Below are 13,438 nucleotides of genomic sequence, written 5' to 3' on the forward strand. Positions count from 1 at the left end.
CTTTTATAAATCAAATACCTCCCACTTTCAGACATTAATTGCAGAGATAGGAACAACAGTTCTCTATTAAGTAGATAGGAAATAAACTAAATCTGTTGTTAACACTCCGGTTTAACAGTTTCTGTAAGTGAAACATCACCTGGCCACCTGAGAGAGAAAAGATGATTCAGTGATTGCCTACATTACCTGTTTTCTTCACTCTTGGGTGGTAATGCATTTAGTGATAAGGAAGAGTAAAAATAAAATATGTTTCTGAGCCTGTACATCTTTTTGAGCTTCAAATTCACAAGTTTTAGAGAAACAAAAAAAAAAAAAAAAAAAAAAAAAAACAATAAAGGGTCATTTAAGAACAACTACAGGTATGTACAACAAAAATATCCAGGTTATGAAATTTGTCAGAAGTTCTGGAGATTTGTAGGAGATAGTGTATTTCCCAGATGTGTTGTTGCCCAAAGCGCAGGCCTGATGCTGAAATCACAGCTGATATCATAGTTAAAACTGCAAAACCAGATTCAAAAATAAGGATTATTTCACTCCTGGTGTTTTCTTTGGATATCGAGTAACAACACAAAAACAGACACGTTAAGGATGAAAAGCACTAGATCATTTGCTTTTGGCATTGATCTGGAGCCCTCTGTTACACTTGTGATAATGTAGCAGAGATCCAACCAGATACCTTGTATTCCAAATTCAGCACTGTTCCACTGGCCACAATCACACTGTAACACTAAGGACATGCAATGGCTAAAAAACAAGGAATTTGACTTTTCACCACCAAGATTTTCCAGATTTTGTCCATGAGATACAGTTCTGTGAGATGCAGAACAGCCACAAATGCCTGGGGCTATACTGGGAGTAAATAATTGGTGAATAGATGGATAGACAGACAGACAGACAGATAGATAGATACTCTTTTTTTCATCTGAGACACAGCATAGTAACATTTTCAGAATATTTTTAGAATTGTTTATTGAAGTCATTCAGGTTCACCGTTCAAAAGATGGCAGAAGCTGCATGGAAACCTACAAAAGCCAGTAAGAGGAACTGAGTCTGCATGTAGTTAGGCCTTCTTGAACTGGAGCTCTTCTGTGACTTGGAGAGGTCGAATTTCATCAAGAAGAGGCATTTTATGTCCTGTTTAGGTTGCTTCTTGAGTTAGACATTAAAAGGAAGGAATGAGGATGCTGTAAGAGCTTCACTGAGTCACATGAAGGACCAACTCAGCATCTCAAAGGAAGAACATGAGGAGACACTTAGGAGAGCAGTGTAGGAAACAGGACAAATACAGAATGGTCCCCCCAGGGACTGTTTTGCCATCTTTCTATCAGTCAGACTTAGAGGCTGCTTGAAAGTTGTTACCTATTTAACAGCTGCTAAAGGACCTCTTATCCTTAAACTATCCTAAAACTCCTTGCATCCATTTACACTTTTGGCCTTCAAGAAACAGTGTAGTTTCTACAATTTAACTTAGATTTTGCCTGGCTGAGTATTTTATCTTATTTCTTTGAAATCCACTATTCAAAACTTCATTGGGTGCCACAGGGGTTTTTCCTGTGTCAAACACTGAACAATCCCTCCCTGTTCATCCATGTGTGATCTGTGATTTCATAATCTTGTTTTAGTCAATATTTATCATCTCCTTCCCAAATTGCCCCTTCTCTAATTTCTAGTCAGCTTCATCTCTTTCCATATGATGTAATTCAAAGTCTCTGATCACTCCTATCATCCTTTATTGCTTTACTGTATATTTTCTGAAGTAGGGAAAGAGAACAGACAGATTCAGATTTGAGTGTACCATGGATCTATACAGACAAAGGGATGTTTTGTTTTGTTATGTTTTGTTCACAAAACCTTTCTTAATAATTTCCAGCTCTGGTTTTTTGATCACTGCTGAACATTGAGCTGCCATTTTCAGAGACTATTTGAAGTAATTTCACAATCTCATTTCTGATTAGCAATATAAAAAGTCCATTTGGTTATATAGGCAGTCACTTTTCACTTCTAATGTAATTCTGCATTTATCATGCAAAGTACTACCAACACTAAATTATATCTGCTGTTTCATTTCCCTGTCACGTCGCATCCCAGTATACTTTTGCAATATTTTGCAATCAGATTTAGATTTTATTATCCTCAGCAATTGTATAACATCTACCAGTGTCACCTCAATATTTCTCCCCTTTCCAGACCATTTACAAATATGCTGAAAAGCAAGGTAGAAAAACAAGGTCCTGAGAGATTCCAAATTCCCTCCACAGCAAGAAGTGATTCCATTTTCCTCTTTCTGTTTTTTATCTTTTCTACTATTTTTGGAGAATCTTATAAGATCCCAAGGAGATCTCATTCCTTTAATGATAGTATTTGCTCATGGTTTTGTGCAAAACTTCACTGATAATTGAATAGAGACCACTATAAAGATCAGAGCTGGCTCCTTCAAATAACAAAACAATCTGAGAGATTATTGTTTACCTGCATAGAAGAGGATGACAGATCTTTACCTATTATACACATGCTATCTATAGACAGCCCAAGTATATTTTCTGCAGATTCATCAGGGCACAAGACATCCATTCCCAATTTTCAGAGTTATCACTACAGACCTTTCTGAATTTTGTGTTTCTGATAATTACAAAAAGAGGTTGATTGGACAATACAACAAAGACATTCACTCAGAAATTTCCTACCTAAGTTCCTTTAAAACCCTTGGACAAATACCATCAAGCCCTGGTACTGCTCATTTTACTTCAATAGTTTCATAAAGATTATACTGGGGGGAAAATGTAGAAAATTACCATCTCCACAGTGAACACTAATACATATAACTCATCTATATTTTTTATTCTGTTCTTACTGCTTTTGTTCTTTCTTAGTCTTTCTCCTTTTATACATCAGTAATTTGTCTGCTATGCAATCTCTTTGGCAAATCTCCATGAGTGGCTGGTGACTTGTTTCCTCAGGGAAGTTTCTAATTCTCCCAGGTCCAATGAAGTCTGTAAAATAAATGATGATGGTATTTCAGTTTGCATTCAAATGAGAACACAGAGTGTCCCTTGCACCTTGAGCTGTCATTCAAACCTGTGCAAGGTAGATGAACACTAAGGCCATTCTTATTAATTATGGCAAAGGGAACAAGACCATGGAGAATCAGCTCGACCAAGTTTATACTGTGCCTGTGGTATTTTACAATTAGATGCCACTTTGCATTGAAATGCTAGAGTGATATCTGAAAAGAAATCTCAAATAATTTCCTGCAAATGGGGAGCTCCTTAGTGAAGCATGCTTAGTGGATACACTAAATACCTACTAGAAATGTCTAGTTTGGTACCTAAACCCAAGAGTTTATTTCCTGCTTGATAACCCTGGGCAAAGCTAATGGAAATACTTGTAGAATTTATATTTACAATATCTGTGGAAAGAAGCAGATTAATAGAATAATATTTCTTGGTGCTGGAATATTTTATAGCCCAGTTGTTACTTTTATGAACAGGGAACTGAATAAAACTTCCAAAAGCAAAACTCAAATAATAATTCATGGGTGTTTGGGGAGGCTCTTGTTTGTTTGTTTGTTTTTAGCTGGGCAAATACTATAATACCTTTTAAAAATCTGACTTTTTACTATCCATAAAAACTTGTTGGGAAGGATCAAGGTTATTCTATAGCAACCTCAGATTGTGACTAGTAAGACAGTGTGTGACTTCTCAAGATTTCACTTTGTGATCAAAATATTAGTAGGATTGGGACAGCGTTTCAGCTTTTCAGAATTGTGTTGTACTTTATTTCGAAAAGCATACATGAGGTCCTGAGAAATCAGAGGAATCAAACAAAAAAAAAGCAAGATACATTCTTGAACAAGAACACTTGAGTTTTCTGATCTCTAGCACAGTGGTTTGAGTCAGTTATCATTTTGCAGTAAATTCAATTCCATCAATAAAGCTGATGTAGACATCAAACAGAAAGCTTTAAAAGCATATCTTGAAATCCTCAAGTATGATTATTTTGTTTAGAGAAGAATAGACAAAGGTATTTTTCAGGAAGGTCTTTTTTATCTTATCTCTGGTTCAACTTTCATTTTCCTGGGGGTTTTTTGGGGGTTTTTTTTTCACTTCTCCTTTTTTGTTTTGAAGTCATGTCCAGCATTATTAATACGATACTCAGCCTACCATCAAAGAGTCCACTTAGTGTCTGCAAAGCTAAGAACCCTTTATTCAGAGGAGCTTATGAGGAGTTTGTAAAAGAAGGGAAGAAATGCTACATAGAGGGATGGAGCCCTTCCAGAAACCAGGCAACAGGACTTTGAAGGGGATGCAGATTATAAAGCAGATTCCCTATCCCAAGTGCTTTATTGCTGTGGTGATACAAGTACAATGTGATGTAATGCTGTGTCTGCCCACTTGACACAAGAGGGGGGCTATGAACCACAATAAAGGCAGGAATGCTGCATGTAGTGCCCCTCACAAGAAAGGGATTTCTATATCTATAATATTTTCTCTATCTATATTCTCTAGTAATAAGATATAATTAATCATAACAGATTTAGCTGTCATGAAAGGCAAACCATATTTTATTCGTGTTCTGTAATTTTGTTATACAGCGTTACAAGTCAAAAGGGAACACGTCTGACATGTACTTCCCTGGGGAAACGTTTATGGAGGCATTCCTGTGAATAATCCCAGAGTTCTTGTAAGTTCCAGTCACGTTTCTCCACCTTACAGTAGTTTATTATTTGAACATATGGAGATAGGAAACTCAACAAGTATGCTAGTTTAAAGGTAATATTAAGCAATTCTGGAGTTAGCACTGGTGATCTCTCTGCATTTACATTTTATGTTATCAACCACCATTCTGTAACCAGAATTCTCCACAATTCAGTGCAGGAAAGTGCCAAAGAATTGGTCCCACAACAGAGACAGTCCCAGCTGTGTTCATTGTCTTCTTAGGATTATTCTTGTCCTTTTATGCTGAGTGCAGAGCAAGCTAGCAGAAGTTAGTACAGATGTGACTTCTGCACTTTGGCTGCCTGAGTTCTCTGTTATTCCAAAGCTGTGACTGGCTCTCATTCACACCAAGGAGTTTTTGCCATCCACTCAGGGTAGGGCTGTACCTGCAAGTTTTGGACGCAAAATAGAGCAGGAAAACACTGTCAGTAGATGATACATTGAATGTCTCTACCAGAATATAATTGTTTCTCTCATGAAGACACAGGCCTCACAGTAACCCAAAAGTTCTCAGTTGGCAACAGCTACAGCTGTAATGCACAGTCCCAGCCTTATACAATGTTTAGGGGGTTTCACACAACCAACAGATGTATCAACCATCTTCTTTAATCACTTTAGTTACTTCTGGAATTATTCCTCCTTGCACCAAGGGTCAGGGGATTAGTACATGGAGTCCTGGAGAGATGCAAACAGGCAAGATGAGACGCCAGCACCAGGGCCCCGATTGCAGTAAGAGGCCTCAATGGTATTGATCAACTTCTCCCGGGGCCTCCACCCACTCTCTTCCTATGGCCATGGAATGAGCAAGCAGATGGGTGGAACTTTCAATGTGGGACAGGCCTGGCAGAGCTAAATCTGAATAAATGGTGGCCTACTTGTCCCCCACTAAATGAGGTATAAACATCTTAGTGGTCAGTTCAGATTCTCCTGATACTTCAGTGCTGCAGAGGGCTGTGCTCTCTCTTCTTTCAGCCTCTTGCTCACTATGATCCAAGAATCCAACATCTCAAAACTTTCTCAAGTTTCTCATTTCCAAATTTTCTCCCTTGAGCAGGGAGAACACACAGCAATGCAGTTTTCACTTCCCTAATTACAGCACATAATTTCCTCATAACTGCCGTGGTTTTTTAGCTATGTCAGATATAAATACTGTGGAATATGTAGTGTACCATCCTGTTCCTGAATGGGAGATCTGGTTGACATCAACAAGCTTGAGAACTGTGAGCCAGTATGGGCTACTGTTGCCTTTGGGAAGAGCTCTGCTAGGAGATCACTCTTGTATAATATTTCTATATAAGAACATATCAAATGTGACTGCAGTGTTAGGTCACCTTCTGTATATGAGCTATACAAATTAAAACCATAATAAATGGGAAAAACTGAAGGTGCTGCAGTTGCTGTTATTTCACTTGCTTTGTTTCTCTGTGACAGGAGCCTGTTCCACAAACCACAGAGGATCATTTAAGAAGTTCCTCATCTTATGCATAAGGATGTCCAAGGCTTTGATCATTCAGCACCCAAATCCCTAACCTTTCATTAAATGCCAATGAACTGTTCTAAGCAGGAACACTGCACAAGGCTGGGTGAAAAGCAAAACTCCAAAGTACCCAGCATTATTGCAGATGCTTGTGGGTGCAGACAAGTATCCTTCAGCATGCATTTGTAAACCTCGAGGAAGTGAATCATCATTTTCTGTCCTGTGTGGAGAAATCCCAGAGGAATGGCACCAAACAGCAGTAGGGATTTTTGTCCATTGTCGCCAAAACCATACCCATTTGCTTATTAAAAAAAAAATATATATATATATATTTTGCAACCATTTCCTGATGATTCATGATGAGATAAATGAGATATTTACCATGTGATAAATATTGTGACAGATATTGATCAGAGTTCTGCATCTTATTATAGCTTACAGCTATGTTTCTTTAATTTATATTAGGTCGCGGAGGTGACCAGAAACAGCTTTTCACTTTTGTGTTGTTCTTATGAAAGAAGGCTGTATGCATACAGAAGAGCAGGATTGGCCACGAGATGTCACCCAGCCTCTATGAGCTCTAATGCAGGTTGAAGGAGACAGACCATTCTGAACTGAGCTCAACGAGAGACTGAGGCCAGCCCAAAACAGCCATCTCCTCCTTGCAAAAACACACCAGCTTCCTCTGCGCCAATGCCTCTCAGAAGCGAACTTCTGGTAGCGTGTAGAGCGTGTTTTAAACACAGCCTAAGCGGCTGAACAGACACAAATACCTGTTCCTAGTGCTTAGGAACCGTGTTGGCTGCTGTAACGCGTCCGCTCAGAGCGGGCAGAGACGCACTGCTGCCAGCGGCGGGCTCGGCGCCCGGCCTGGCAGCTCTGCTGAGGGAAACCCTCACAGGACGGGAACGAGCCCGGGGGGGCACAGACCGGGAGCCGCCTCCGCACGCTCACCACGGCGGGCGGCGGCTGCGACCGTGCCCAGTGCCCGCTGCCCGTGCCCACACCCTTGCCCGCTGCCCGGGGCCTGCGCCCACACCCGGGCGGTTCCCCCGCACGGCCGCCCCTGCGCGCTCCGTGCCCGGGCACGCACTTTGCAGACGCTCCCTCGCTCTGCCTCGCCCTGTCACAGGCGCTTCCGGCCGCGAGCGCCCGCTGCCCCGCCCCGCCCCGCCCTCCTCTCTCCGCCCACCCCGCCCCGCCCCGCCCCGCCCCGCCGCGCTGCGCTGCGCCCCCGTGCGCGGCCGGCACTTTGCAGACGCTCCCCGGCGCCGCCCGCCCCCGCCTGGCCCGTCCCCCGGCGGCGCGGCCGCGCCTCCGCCCGCGCTCGGCCATGGGCGCTGCGCCGCGCTCCGCCCGGCGCGGAGACCTGCGCGCCGCCCAGACAGGTGAGACAGCACCGGGCTAAGGGGCCGGCGGGGCTCCGCCGCCGCGCCCAGCCCCGCTGCGGGGGTCGCTGTAGCCGTGCGGGGGGGGTGCCGCTCGCCAACAACACCACCACCCCCCTCCCGCTCCGGCGGCATCGCCCCCGCCCGCCGGGCGCGGCGGTGGGCGCGGAGCGGGAGGGATGCGGGGATGGGGGGAGCGCCGAGCGGCCGCCCCGGAGCGGCGGGGCCCGTCCTGGCCGCGGCCCGGCCGTCCCCGTCACCTTGCGGAACGACCTTCCGCGGCCGGGGAGCGGCGGGGCCCCCCGGGCCGGGCGGGGGCTGCGGGGACGGGGCGGCCCCGGGCGCACGGGGAGGTTTCGCGGTGCCGCGGGTGGGAGGATGAATCTCGGGCGAGAGTCTGTTGAAATCTTCCCCTTCACGATGCCATTTACACGCTCTCGGTTCCACCCGGTTTGCTCGTTTTGTTTCCTCTCCAATGCTTTGGTAACCCTCTAGGACGTGAATTTGAGAAAAAGGTTCCTGAAAGCTGTCATCTCGGTGCCAAATGTGCCTTGGGCTGCCGTAACTACTACTACTTTTTTTTTTTTTTTTTTTTTTTTTGCCAGAGATGCATTGACGTTTGGAAAAAAACGGCGCTTTTTATTTGCCAGCTTCGGTATTTCTTACACATCAACATCACCCTGTGGTTTGATGGCAGGGATTTCTGTCAAAAGCACTGACTGACCTGATGTGATTGCATAGGTGTGTGGACCTATATTGAACGAGTATTGTATTGTCTTTTCTTGAGTTTCAGCGACCGTTTAATGCAAAGTTACTTTTTAGCATATTCGGGGGAAAATGAACGTCACTCGGTTTTCAGGAAGTAAATCTTTCCTCTCCTGGGGTAGAGGCTTTCCCCACTGTCAAGAGTCTGTAGGTTCCATCTTTTCCAGATATGGTACGGTATCAGTCTCATCTTTTGAGAGCATATTTTTCTTCTGGCATTGGGGTCAACAAACCTGAGAAAATGAATTCTCAATTCTTGCCCTAGGTCTTGTTACATCAATCTCTCTTGATAACTGCAGCAAGAATAGAACACTTTATATGAAGGCTCACTCTTGAGATTCATGTTATTATACAGTCCTATTTGTCGCCTTGTCCCCATGAAATAGTATGATGGCTTTTTCAACAGCATGACTCATAGTCCTAAATACAGGAATGAATTTTGACTTAGTGCTGTGCAAGTGCTTTATCTCAGCAAACAGCTTTGTGTGTAAAAATGCCAGTAGGGTGGAGGGAGTCGCTGGTACTCATCAGCTAATCTCTGTCCTCAGGAGGAGAGTGTTTGAAGTTGTTTCCAGATTGGGGGTATGTCTTTGCTCCCAAATCTATGAGGTGATCTCAGTTCTTTCAGAATAATTTTGCCATTTCATAAAAAGCTTTCAGGAAAGGTGGAACTGGTTAGTTCTTGGTTTTTATATTATTGAAAACATTTTGCCTGGGGACACGAAGTTCAATTTAGTCTGAATGGGCAATTTACCTTTTTCCTTCTTGATCTCCTTGTAATGACTGACTGTACTTCATGAGAAACACTGCTTACTGCAGCACCCACGATTCACATAATTACTGCTGATTGTACCAAGCCTCATAATAGGGAGAAAACCTTTCACCTTTTTCTTTAGTGGTTTTATTGCATACAAGGTATTTTCCCTTCTGCTTTCTGTTCTTTGCCTATCTGAGATGTAGGGAGTAGTTTACTCTTAAAATGGCCCGTGGAGTGGTATGTTTACTGCAAGAAATGTCTATTCTTCATTATTTAACATATGCACACTGTTTTCTGTTGCTCTTATGTAGAATATGGATTTATTTTGTATGAACAGAATAAGGATTAAATAAGAACATATGCTTCCTCTTTTCTGGGTGATAAATCCATCTTGCTGTCCCGGAGGAAGGCAGCTTATACAGCCTGGACTAAAAAGATGCTGAAAGACAAAGTGACTGAATGCTGAATATAAGAAGATCAGGTTGTCTAAGCTCCCCAAACTAGACTGCCTAAAACTTGGGTAGCAGCCAGCAGCACTGGGTGCAAATCATGTAAAATCCTTAATCTGCTTCATGAAATAGAATCTGGCAAAATAATGAAGCTTTCTGAATTCTTAAAATTACTTAGAATAAAGACAATTGCTCTCCAGTTTTAAGTCATCTCCCTCCAACCAGATTCCCTTCTATTCCCTTGTATAAAAAAGAAAAAGAAAGCTCTTTATTGTTAGTTTCTATGCTTCAGATAATACGTGGAATTTTACTAGCACCACTCCCTTCCCTTCAAGTTTGAAATTATTATTTTTTTTATTTCATTTGCTGGGTTATGTTTTTGGCATTGTATGCAACCGTCATCTAACAAGTTCACTCTGCTTTTGCTTCTGTTGAGTAAAATAGCTTAGTGTGCAGTTTCATTCCTCATCTTGGCTCCAAAATTTTAATAGAACTTCAGGAGTCATTGACATTAACTGCCCCTAGCAGGTATTATTAGCTTTGTGGTTGGTGTTTCGTAGGCTTATGTGAATGCAATGTTCATGTTTTGAGAAGATTGAGATCTAAAGGATACTTGATGTCTTATGAGAGAATGGGAGAATTAGTTCAGGTTTTTTGTTAGGAAGAGCAGTCCCAAGGGAGATCCAGTGGCAAACATTATGGTTATTTGCCAACAGATTGTCTGACTTAGTGTTTGCTCAGTCTCTTAAGTAGATGGTGGAAAGAAATACACTGATGAATATCAAAGTGCCAGGTTCTGATAGTATTTTCACTTATGTCACATTGTTCCCAAAGTGTCTGCAGAACTCTTCTCTTTAGCCTGTTTTGGAACCAGAGTACTCCAGCAGCAATTCTTGGTGAAAAACATTGGAAGCATCTGCTGAGGAAATGAATATGCTGCACAGTGCTAATCAGCTGGGAATTTGATGAGTGGAAACTCTCAGGGATCAAGCAGTTTTGCTATTACTGCATCTTCAGTTTCAAAAAAATTCTTAACTGTTTGGAGTGGAATAAGGTCATTCTTTATTCCTCTCTACTTTTGCCAAGTGCATTTGTGCATCTCTGTATTTCATATAACACATACTCACATAAACAACCCCCCCCTAACAAGTCTTTTGTCCTTCCATACTTCAGAAGAAAAAGTGGAATATTGTATTTGCTACCCTCTGTATGTCTGCACACTCAAAACCTCCTTGTTTTCCTCTATATGCCCTCTATTATTGAAGTTTTGAAGGCTTCCTTATCAATTTAATTTTCATTTCTTGAAGAGCTAAGACCTATAATATAAGGAAGTATAATTTCTCTGAGGTATAAATCTCACTCAGATCATAGTGGCTTGCTTTTGACCCTATTTTATTTTTTACTATTTCTTTCTTGTTCCTGTGACTTTATAAGTTACTGTCAATTATGGCTACAAAAAGAGGGTGAGTGGAGTTTATATAAACTTAGACTAGTTCAGAGGAAGATTTTGGATAAGGACATAGACTCTCTAAAGTGGTTGTCCTTAGAGGAGGAGCCACCATAATTACACAGAATTCACAACATAAGTACTGACACAGCCTCCAGGTGTGAGGCAGAGGCTTTCCGTGGCAATGCAGACTTTTATCAGAGTGGATAGCCTTCTTCTTTTACTCAAGCTGGAATAGTTCAGCTGCCTTGAGATGAATTATGGGGTTTTGTTCTTACCTTCCCACAAGGAGAAGTCTTGTCTGCTTTAATCAGGTCAATCCTTCGAGTCCAAGGTCTGTGAAAGCACTCAGGCCATGATGCAGCTCTTTCTTGTAGAAACTTCTGCTAAAGAGATTTCATACATGTGTGGCAGCTTGTGTGGTAGGGAGACACTGCAGTGAAAGTACAAAGAGGAAATACTTTGAGGGACAGGGATTCCCTCTTACGGTACTCTAAATAGCGAAGTCGTTTTCACGAGGAAAGTCAATGCAGTGATTCATTTGATTTATTATTTATGGTTTGTATGAGTTAAGAATCCTGTGATCCTGGCACTTTGAGTCTCACAAGGACCTCTTACTCCTCTTAGCTAACTGTAGTTTTTCTTATATCCCACAGGCATTCCAAACTGTTTAACCTTGATTATTAGTCTGACCTGCTGACATTTGTCTTACTGATTTTTATATCCTGATAAAATCCTGTAATCTTTGAAAGCAATCAACTACCTCTTTTGGCCTTGTCTTTAGACAAAAGGATTTCCCTAGATTACAAGTAGCAGACTGGGCCAGATTTAACTTTTATTGGTTATTGCTATTGGGTCATGTAGTTTGGTACATTTCTTTATATATAATCTTTGACATAAAATGTATTCCTTGTGGTTATGTTTCCCTAGAATAGCTTTAAAACGAAAAGCTTTTTTAGTTGTTGGTTTTTTTTTCACTCCTGTTAGGGTAATGAAGTTTATTGCTGCTTGTTTCCCCTTGCCTCTAAAGATTGTGTTCCTCCTTTCCTATGTGCACCGTGACTGGTTCAGCTTTTTATTTAACCTCTGTTGAGTCAAGCAAGGCATTCTCACACAGCTACTAATCAAGTAATAGATTGCATGCTAGGTAAACGTCCTAAAGTCACCAAAAGGGTTGTCAGGCTTTGGAACAGGCTGCCCAGGGCTGAGCCAGCATCCTGGAGGTATTTGAAAGATGTGTAGACCCTTGGACTAGATAGTCTCACGTACCTTTTCCAACCGAAGAGATTTTATGATTCTACCTGGTCATAAAAGGTACAAACTGCAGTGAATTACCTTTCCTGACCAAGATTGTTTCGTGAACTGGATGGTTTTTGACCTTTGAAAGGAACTGAGCACTTAGATTCTGCCAGGTTGTGTCATAGTCCTCTTGTCTGCAATATGTGTAACCAGAGTGGATTAACACATTTTTACTCTTTTACTAATAAGAATCTTCTTTATCGGCATATATTCCCTTGGGCAGTAGTTCTCTTGAGCAGGAAATGCTGTGTCTTACTCTTCTTTTTTTTTCTTCTTTTTTTTTCTGTTCTCACTCTTTTTCTCTGATCCATTTTTGCAGAGAGCTGTTACTGTTCAATGCAGCTTCAATACAGTTTTTGAACTCTGCAGAATGCTTGTGATATACCTGGAAGACAATTTCAAGTACTTAAGGACCCACATAACTAAACTTGTATTTTCTCTCCTATTTTGACCTTCTTTTTTGTAAAATGATGCATAACATGTGTTTTGATTAAAGATGGACTATCTGAAACATTTCATTAGACACATAAACCTTGTCTGCATGGTATACATGACTTAAAAATATACATAACTCCTTCATTCAGTGAATTTGAAAATTGCTATAGTATTCATAATAAAATCCTTGAATCTATAGTCTACCTCCTAACAAGCTTATAAGTAATTTCTGAGTCTTTCTTGATAGCCCCTGTTCAGGTACAGTTTGTGCAGTGACTCAGGTTTTTATATTGTTGATTTAGAAGAATGAAAATACCAGCTCTAAGTTGCTCAAGGAAGTTTCATGCTGCACCACTACATCTCTGTATCAGGCATTTCAATTCATTACCTTTTTCTTAGTTTGCTTCTCCCTGTACAGGTTTGATCTAACAGTATAGGAAAAGGGTGTGGAACACACTGTAGATCAGTAAAAAAAGATTTCTCAGTCTTTGCCACTCAGACTTCAGCCTAGGCTTCACAGGATATTTGACCACATTATTAAAGCTACCTTGTTCCAATCAGTCCCTTAGCACATTGATTTGGTTTTCTGAGTTCTTGTAAAAATAAGCAGTTTGCTTCCCCGTATTTCTTTTCATGAAATGCAGTTTCTTTTTCAGGATTATTGATCCTCCAAGAACATGAAGAAATGCAGTATCATTCTGTTTCT

General features: G+C 41.4%; 1 protein-coding gene across 1 annotated transcript in view; it reads left to right on the plus strand.

The window, feature by feature from the left end:
- The first annotated feature begins 7,475 nt into the window (after window positions 1-7,475).
- The window catches only part of MGAT5 (alpha-1,6-mannosylglycoprotein 6-beta-N-acetylglucosaminyltransferase), a 109,719-nt gene continuing 103,756 nt past the window's right edge, over window positions 7,476-13,438 (plus strand). The window contains exon 1 of the mRNA XM_014870824.2: window positions 7,476-7,580. The gene's annotated coding sequence lies outside the window, so the exon portion shown is untranslated. The remainder of the gene's footprint in view (window positions 7,581-13,438) is intronic.

This window comes from Sturnus vulgaris, chromosome 7 (genome assembly GCF_052056855.1).
Source record: "Sturnus vulgaris isolate bStuVul1 chromosome 7, bStuVul1.hap1, whole genome shotgun sequence".
Classification (NCBI taxonomy): Eukaryota; Metazoa; Chordata; class Aves; order Passeriformes; family Sturnidae; genus Sturnus; species Sturnus vulgaris.